This window comes from Natator depressus, chromosome 5 (genome assembly GCF_965152275.1).
Source record: "Natator depressus isolate rNatDep1 chromosome 5, rNatDep2.hap1, whole genome shotgun sequence".
Lineage (NCBI taxonomy): Eukaryota > Metazoa > Chordata > Testudines > Cheloniidae > Natator > Natator depressus.
This window is the reverse complement of record NC_134238.1, coordinates 76,348,851-76,358,081: the sequence shown is the minus strand read 5'-3', so window position 1 is coordinate 76,358,081 and position 9,231 is coordinate 76,348,851.

Below are 9,231 nucleotides of genomic sequence, written 5' to 3'. Positions count from 1 at the left end.
TGATGTTACTTTTTGGGAGGTGGTTGGGAGTTTTGAGATTATTGATATTTACTAGGCACATGGGAAGCATAGTACCATGACAAGAAATGGTAATTATCATGACCTCTGCATTTCGGCATGCATTCAAAAGGGAGCTTTAGGAAGACATTTCCTGGGAAATTTTGTGTGTGCAAAATGAGGCACTTTCGAAGCTCAAAACAAATCCTGGGGCAGGTGGAGGATTTTATAGAGTTTTGGATGGAATATTCTTCAGTAATACCCTTCCACAATGTGTTGGGTGTTAAGTAATGTAAAATGATTCCTTCTATCCTTTGTACATTACTTGTCTTAAACTCTCCAGGACTGGGACTGTGTTTTCCTATGTGTTTGTACAGCAACTAGCACAATAGGGCACCAGTCCAAATAAGGGCCCCTGGGTAATATACATATTTAATGGTGAGGATGATGGATTTTAGATTTAATGTTGCACAGTTGGACAAAGGAACAGACTTTGGTATGGAGAGGGGAGCTGTTTGAGCTCTGTATTATGGGCATTATAATTTAATGTTTTGCTTGCTTTTTATATATGTCATCTTACTTGATGCCACATTGATGGGCAAATAAAGACATTAAAGTAAATAAATAACACCCGTCAAAATGAAATTAAGAGAGTCTGTCGGAATTCCTTATAATTTGTGTCTAAAACATCCAGAGGAAAATCTACGTATAGTAGTGATAGTATAGTAAATTAAAAGGTTATTAAAGCAACAGGCCGGGCTGTCCACAGAAGCTGTAATCCACAGCACCAGGCAGAGTCATGTGAATGCAGGCATGCTCTCCAACTGCTGAGATGACAATAACACTCTTTTTCTTTCGCAGCCCATAGGGGAGAGAGAGCTTGATTATATTATATTTTGGTTTTTTTGTGAAGAAATTATTGAAGAAAACACAATTCAAAGAACTGAATTTTGCAGTTAGTTTTGAAAGAGGTTACCTCTGTCACTCTTTTCTTTTGTGGGAGTGAGTTCCGCAGTCTAAGTCCAACTCCTGTAAAAATTCTGTCTTCTGCACTCGTGAGCCTCCTCTAAAGCCAGTCAAATGAAGGGCTTTGAATGTCAGGATAGAGACTTTGAATTGGACTCTGTATTCAGTGGCAGGCAGGCAGTATAGAAGGCAGAGCTTGGGGGTAATGTGTTCACCGTGACCTGCACTGCTAAGCAAATGGATTGCTGTGCTATGTAACAGTTGGAATTTTTGTCAGACATGTGGCTTCATTCCTAGTTACAAGTTGTAATAATTAAACCTGGAGGTCTTAAATGCATGGATCACTCTGGCCAGGTCTGTGCTTGCTAGGATAGGGAGAAACCTAGCCAGTCACAAATGAAAGTGGATATTTTTGCTTCCATGATAATTTGGGCATCCAATAGCATTGAGGAGTCCAAAAGGAACCAAGGCTCTAGGCTGATTTAGCAATCTGCAGGGGAAAGCCCCAAATAATGAGGGATGTTGCAGGAGAAGTCAAATTTAATAAAGCTTTTTCTGCTTCCTTCCAGCATTGCCCCAGCCTTGCCTGGCTTCAGCTTGAGCCAGGTGCTGGTTTTGGCCAAGCATTGAGAAAGCTTGGATACAGATGGTGCTGTTTACATTTGATGTGAAGGAAATGTAGAGGTGGGAGGCTGCATATTACAGGTACTTCAGCCCATGGTGTCACTGTAAGTCTCCTAACCACCTGAATAATATGTGGGAGAGGACTGAGCCTTGTGGAATTCTGCAGGTGAGCATTTGGAGGTGGAGAAACAATTGCCAGTAATAACACTCTGGGTTCAGTCTGAGAGGAAGGACATGAGTCATTTGAAGGCATTTCCATTCACCACTGCAGCTTCTTAGAGATGGGACAGTAGTACCTGGTGATCAATAGTATCAAATGCTGCAGAAAAGGTTGTGGATGTACTTTTCTTCATCTCCATAAACAAGGAGACATTCACAACAGCAACACATGCTCTCTATATACCAGTCCCTGGCCTGAAACCTGACTGAAAGGAATCCAGAACACTAGTGGAGTTAGAGATTATATTTTGCTACTTTCTTAATTAGCTTGCCTACAAAAAGGAGAGGCCGGGTTAGTCTTTCACCAACAGGAGTTGGTCCAATAAAAGATATTATCTCACCCACCTCATCTCTCTAGAGTCGTGGGACCGACACAATTACAACAATAGAAAAGGGAGGGTTGGACCTATTGTATGTTTTAGGGTAGATTCCCTTCATCAGTAGGGACCCAAAGTGTTCTCTTAATACTCTGATGTGAAACCAGTCTAGCTCCATTGATTTCTGTGGAGTTACAACAGAGAGATCAGAATCAGGCCCACAGTGTCCTTTGAGGAGAGAAAGAGAATACCACCACAGCAAACAACAGGCACACAGTACACACTTCTGAAACAAATAAAATAATTCAGAAAAGGCCCCAAACCAAAAAAGCTAGAGCTAATAATAAAGCAAAATAGCTACTTGGACAACACAAGTTATTTTAGCTATTGAATCATTTATCCACTGTGTATCTTATAAAATACTGTGGTTACTTATATATAAAGTAACCACAATACTTAATATCCAAAACCACACATGTGCAGCAAAGAAATGATTCTTTGTTCTAACCTTTTACTGTCTGTGCTCCGGATGCCTCGCTGGGTGATTGGCTGGCTTACTGCTAACCTCCAGATGACAGACTGTCTCCCTTCAGGCTGACCACTGTCAAAATATTTGGCAAACTAGCATCATTCCTTTCTTGAAATTCAGAAAATCTCTTATGTGGGGCTATGGCATATAATTTTAAAATGCACGTCTTATTAACTGAGTTACATGTCCAATGAAAGCACAAAATAATTAAACTCAAACCTCCACAGCAACTTTTGGCCTTGGTTTTGTTGTCTCTCTCTTTTTTTTTTTTTCTTTCTTTTAATTTGCTTTGTTTCTTCCTTCTTCTCTGGTTTGTTTTTCCTTCCCTTTCTGTTGTGTTTTCCCTTCAGTGACAAATCCGTTGGCCTTCTTCCATTCACCTCTTCAATTTTACAGTTGGTGGCCAGATCCTCAGCTGACGTAAAGAGGTGACAACGCCATTGACTAATTAGCTTAACATAAAGGGAAAAACTGCAGAGAGGAACCAGGCAGAGACTCCAGCCTTTAGGAGCATTTGCAGAAACGACCTTTGGACATTCGGAGAACTTTCTACAGTTTTGACTGGACTTTCACTGCCTTGTGTCAATTGGCTCTTTGGTCCAACCGTCTCCCCCCATCCTCCCTGATAGTCGCTTCACCTCAGCTTCACTCCACACCTGGCCCTCTTCTCCCCTGCCCTGGCCCCATCACCCCCTTCCCTTCACTGACCCCTCTCCCTCTACTTTTCTTCTCATTTGGCTTATCCACTCCAAACTAAACCCACTGCACACCAAAAAAATCATGGCACTAACACGCTGTTTGCTGCCATGGCATTGCTTACTGTTCATTGCTGAGTAATACCCGCACCTTGTGTCTCCCCTGTCTATTTAGATTATAAACTTTTTGGGGCCGGGACTATCTACTGCTCTTTGCTTGTACAGTACCTAGTACAACTGATCCCCACTCTTGATTTGTCCATAGGCACTACCATAATAAACATGATTAATAAGTATAATAATGAGGTCACAAACATACAGGACTTGTTCCCTAGATTTCAAATCACTAAAGCTCGTTGCAGCTTTGGGGGCAGGGGTTCTGTTGATTTTTCTATTCATTGTTATTGGTGATTATTTATATTTACATTAGCACCTAGATGCACTAGTCAGAACTGAGTTTCATTGTGCTTCAAACAGAGTAAAAAGACAACCTCTGCTCCAGAGGTTTTCCAATCTAATTAAGAGATCAACATATTATTTAATTTATAAATATTATTAATTGATTATGTTAACATTATTAATCATTTTTAAAAGTTTAATTTGTGTTTCATCAAATAGTGTGATAATTATTGTTTGTATTAATTGTGCCCTGCAAAAAAGTTTGCAACTCTGATGACACAACAAGAAATCCTGCTTATGCCAGAGATTTGTGAAAAATATGGCATTTTTGCAGGTGAAAACTAGTGATGAGTGAACCTCAGAACTTGGCATGGAGAAGCACCAAAGAGTTTAGGCTCTTATCTGACTCTGATCCAAACTATATGAACTTTGTAAGGCCCTTCCTGGGTAATACACCCTACTCACCTACCACACTGCCTTGACTTGCTTTTCCTGTGGCCTACTCCTGAACTCTTCATGCCCTCTGGTTATTTTCAGTGTCTGAAGGCACTCAAGTCAGCTTTTCTGCTTATCAGATGAATGTTCTGCTATGACATGTGGTACTCTCTGGTCCTGTACATGGATTTCAAAACCACCATTACTGGATGTATACAGGTCAAGGACTAGGGCCACAGTCCCTGCTGCTAATACCATCAGGAACTATTGGGAATGACATTTTCTTTAAAATAGCTACTGACCTATCTGTCATGTTGTGGGCTACTGCCCCCTAAAGTCTGAGCTGAGACACTCACTTGGAGATGTAAACCACTTGGAATGAAGTGGACGACTTGGTGTTTTTGCTCCCCTTTCTTCATTTACTTTTATCCTATAAATTAGAAGGGATTTTCTGGCTTCCTTTTAGAACTCTGCCTTTCCCTGGCTCACCTGTAAAGAAAACACTGGAGTATTTTCTCTTTAAATCTGCATTTTACACTGGGGCTGAGCTAATCTCAGGCAATTACATTACAAATGCTTATCTTGAATTTAGGATTATTTCAAATATGCGTTACATGTCATTAGCATTTACAAGCACTAGGACTGTCTTGTTAATTTAATTATTTCCTCTTCTAAATCAAATGACAATCCTCAGCCTAAAAAATATTTTCACACTGTATTTCAATGAGTAGGGTATTCAAATGTGTGTTTAGCACAGAAGACAGTCAAAAAACAAGTCCAGTTGAAAGCTACAAGAAATGAAGCTGAAATAAAGCAATATGTAATATAAGAGTGTAACTGCACAAGCATTGGCATCAAGTAACATAAAATAACAGGTTTTAAACTCTTTGGAATAGAGGCTGTCTTTTAGATAGATAGAGGCAGGGAGAGAAAGAGAGAGGGAGAGAGAGAGAATCCTGATTCCCAGTCAGGACTTCTACACACTACAGGAATAGAAAGAATAACTAGTAATAATAATTCTGTGGTCCCTAATAGAGCCAAACTCCTTCTCTCTTCGATAGGAATTTGGCTCAATTATGGGCCACAGAATTATGGGTCACAGCCTGGGTACCAATGATAGCTGAAGTCAATGAGTTCACAAGGTTGATCTGGGCTAGAGAGGTAAGGCTACATTCATGCTATATCTGGGACCAGGCCTCCCAGGCCAGCCCCACAGACTTGTGTTAGCGGGCTTGTCCTTGCATGCTAAACATAACTGGGTAGACATTATGGCTCAGGGACTCAAGCCTGAAGGCTGGGGGCAGGCTTGAGCCCAGCCTGAGGTGCAATTTCAAAGCACTGTCTACATGTCTATTTTCAGACCGCTAGTGTGAGCCCTGCTAGCACGAGTCTGTGGAGCCTGGCTAGGAGGCTCGCTCTCAGATGCAATGTAGAAATGCCCTAAAGGTTCCACTGCTTAATCAAAGCTTCTCTGAACCTCCTTGGTCTAGAAATAGAGCTGGAAAACTGCTGAGAACTGACTTTCTTGCAAGATTACTGATATCAGATGAAAGACCAGAGGTGAATGAAAATAAAGATAACAGGGTTGACTCTGATGCATGTTCTGCACCCATATGCTACTTTAGTGGTTTGTAGAGGCCATAAAGAGGCCACTTCGGGCTAAGGGAGAATATCCTCAATGCAAGGAGCAGAGTAGTGCTGAAATAAGCGGCCCTATGCTGCCCCCCTCACAGCCCCCAGAGTAGCGGCAGATCCTGGAAAGAGGTGTGTGTATACATAACACTGAGTGCTACAAGGGATTCTGGGGTGTCCATAGGCAGATGTGCTGGACCTTACCATAATTTTAGAGCCCCTCCAGGGCTGCTCTAATTTACATGAGGGCTATAACAGCCCCTGGTGCAGGCATAATTCAGACTATGCAAAAATGGTATAAAACCAACTTTACTCTTTCTCCCATTGCCTGCTGCACCTGCTGAGCTGTATTCCACAGGAGATGCAATACAAAATCTGCCCCCACAACTGTTTTAGACCTCATATATGGTTCTGTTGCAGTTCAAAAGCAAAGATTTGGGCTGATTCTTAGCTTACTTGAATTAGTTGATCCATTCCTAAATATAGTTAAGTATTTCCCCCCCAGAGGGCAAACAGAAATAAAACCATATACAGCTCCCAGACATAAATTGGGACAAAATACCATGGAAGCAATGGTGAAGAACTGATCCTAAAAAAGTATGGAAATTCAGAAGTAAAAATCAAGTCTATCATGTTTTAGGTACACCATGAGGCACATAACTGGTTAGCATTACATTTGGTCCACCAGGTGCAACTGCAAATTCAAGGTAGTGGGCCTGCTTCTGCTCTCACTTGAACTCATTTCCCACCCAAGCGATACCATTGACTTCAATGAATTATTCCAGATTTACACTGGTGTACATGAGAACAGAATTAGGCATGTGATATCTAAGTCAGATGATTGCTCATCATTTTTAGGTCCAAGTATACTAGTCCAGTTGTAATGGGATTCCTTAGAATCTCTGATGAACTTGAGCTCTGAGCTGAAGTTGGCCGGTCTTCAGTTTAATCAGTGGAACATAACTATCTATCCACTCAGGATTCTTAACTGAAGCTCCATTGGAATTACAGAAGCCAAAAGAATCCGAGTTTGAACAAATCCAGTGGTCTGCCTTAAAACATCATAGTGCGTCTAGCTTAGCCACCTCCCCCTGTCATCCACCACCCTCCACACAGACTCATGGAATGGTGGGCATCTGGGCAGCATGTGCAGGAGGTTTCTGTGGATGGATGTCAGGGGCTACGTGCGCCTCTCAACCAGTCATGGTCAAGTTTTGTGTCAGGCTGTACCATTGGTCACTCTAGTTCTAAAGAGCCTTCTTATTGGCCAAGAGGGAGGAAACTGCATCCCACTTTCCCGTTGAATCCAAAGAGGGTACTTACAAAAGTGCAAGTCAATGGGAGTTGGGAGCCTGCCTGCCATTTATGCCTTTGAAAATCTCCCCCTAAAACTAACTAATAAGGACTATTTCACTTACACAAGCAGTATAATGGAATCTTTACCTTGTTGTGGCTTTTATTAAAACTGCATGCTAAAAGGTGCCATTAGCATGGTTTTTAAATGAAGATATACAGTGAGTTTTATTGTTGGAGAGTATATCATGGATCTAGTGACAGCCCATGGAGATTTATATTGCAGGGTGTCCTCAGATATTCTATAGGATTTTTCACCACAAAGGCAGTCCACAGTTCCAGAGACTTCTCTCTGATGTCTCTTGTGAGAGAAGACTGCTTATTAACTGGGGTAGTATGAGGAATTAACTTACAGTGATGTATTATATTTTGTCATGCTGTAAGGTTTATATAGTCATTTAAAAAAATCAAATCCATGCCATTTTTTGAATATATAATAGTTAGTTTAGCAATAGTAAAAGGAACATTTCTTGACTCACCACCAAAAAAATGTAAGATTTTGAGGATGCTGAAATACTAATCAATAATTCTTTGGTTTGGGTTTTTCATATATATTAAAAAAAAGTTCAAAGTGAATGCTTGAATCCCCCAAAGTCTGAAGAAAAAATGAAATCTTCTTCTCCCAGACCACAATGTGGTGAAATAAATTAGTATAATGATTTATGTTTACGGTTTTAGTCAATTCTGATAGAGATTATAGAGACAAAATGACAAACTGCCTAAGCGGTAAACTTAAATCATGTCAGCCAATCTTTAGTTTTTCCTTACTCTAATTGCTCCTCCTGTTCATTTATCTTCCTATGCAATCTTTAGAAGAAATACTGGTTCAATCAGTGCATGTGCAAACCACCAGAGATAAAAAGTTTAGCCTAATTTGTCTCACTAAATTGAAATGCATCTAGTAAACAAATCTTTGTTTGAAAAGAGACCAAAGAAATCTAAATAAACATTGCCACAAAATGTTTCCCTCCTATATTTCCACATGAAGTGTTTGTTGATATTTTGTATATTTTTTGCCTTTTGATGCAACACAGAATGGAAACATGACTGTATATAGCAGCATGCATGCTATTAGGATAGCTGCATTCAGCTACTTATGGCATTCAGGCAAAAGATAATTAGTTTCATCATAGAAAAAAAGAATGCAGTACATCAGAATGAACTACTATATCCATAAATTTTAATATTACCTAATTAACACAGACCTCAACTTTAATTTTTCTTTTCACAGTTGAGGAAAACATTGGGTTTACAACCTTTAGCACCCAGAATTTCCTAATTTAAAGAAATAATCTCATTTTTAATCTATGTATGTTGAGGAAGTATAGCAGGACAAATCATTCTTCCCACTGACGCCAATGGGAGCTTTTTTGTTGTTGACGTTGCTGGAAGCAGGATTAGCCTCCTGATGCCACAAAGACACACGTACTCATTGAGGGACTACTCACAGTGTGTAAGATAACGCATATGCATCTTTGCAGAATAAAGACATAAAATAGTAAACTCAGATTTGTAGCACATAATGCACCATATAGGGATCAATGCACCCTTAGCATAAACATATGCTGCTCATTTGACTTCAATGGCGTTATGCCCCTGGATTTAGCCCATCATTTGAAAAAGACACAACTGTGCTTCTGCAAGAACTTGTCTTTTAAAGGTATATTTTAAAGGGCCTGATCTTGCAATCCTTTTTTAGGCGAAATTTCCATGAGTAGGAAAAATCTCATCTCAGTCAGATAGATTCTGCAAACACACTTGTGTAGCTTTACTCATGTGAATAGTCCTATACACTTAAAAGGAACTACTCATGTGAGTAAACTTGCATGCATTTTTAAGTATTTGCGGGGTGTGACACCAATCTCTCTGCAAATGTTCAGGAATACATTAGATTTTATGTGTTGCTATCTTGGGGAGAACACACAGAGAACAACACAACTTCATAAAATGTGTTTCCATTAATGGTGATCAGAAAGGAGGGGGAACATTTTAAGAGAAAACAAAATAATCACAATAGTACTAGTAATAAGGTCGTTGGCTGGGATACCCTCTTATTAGACAACAT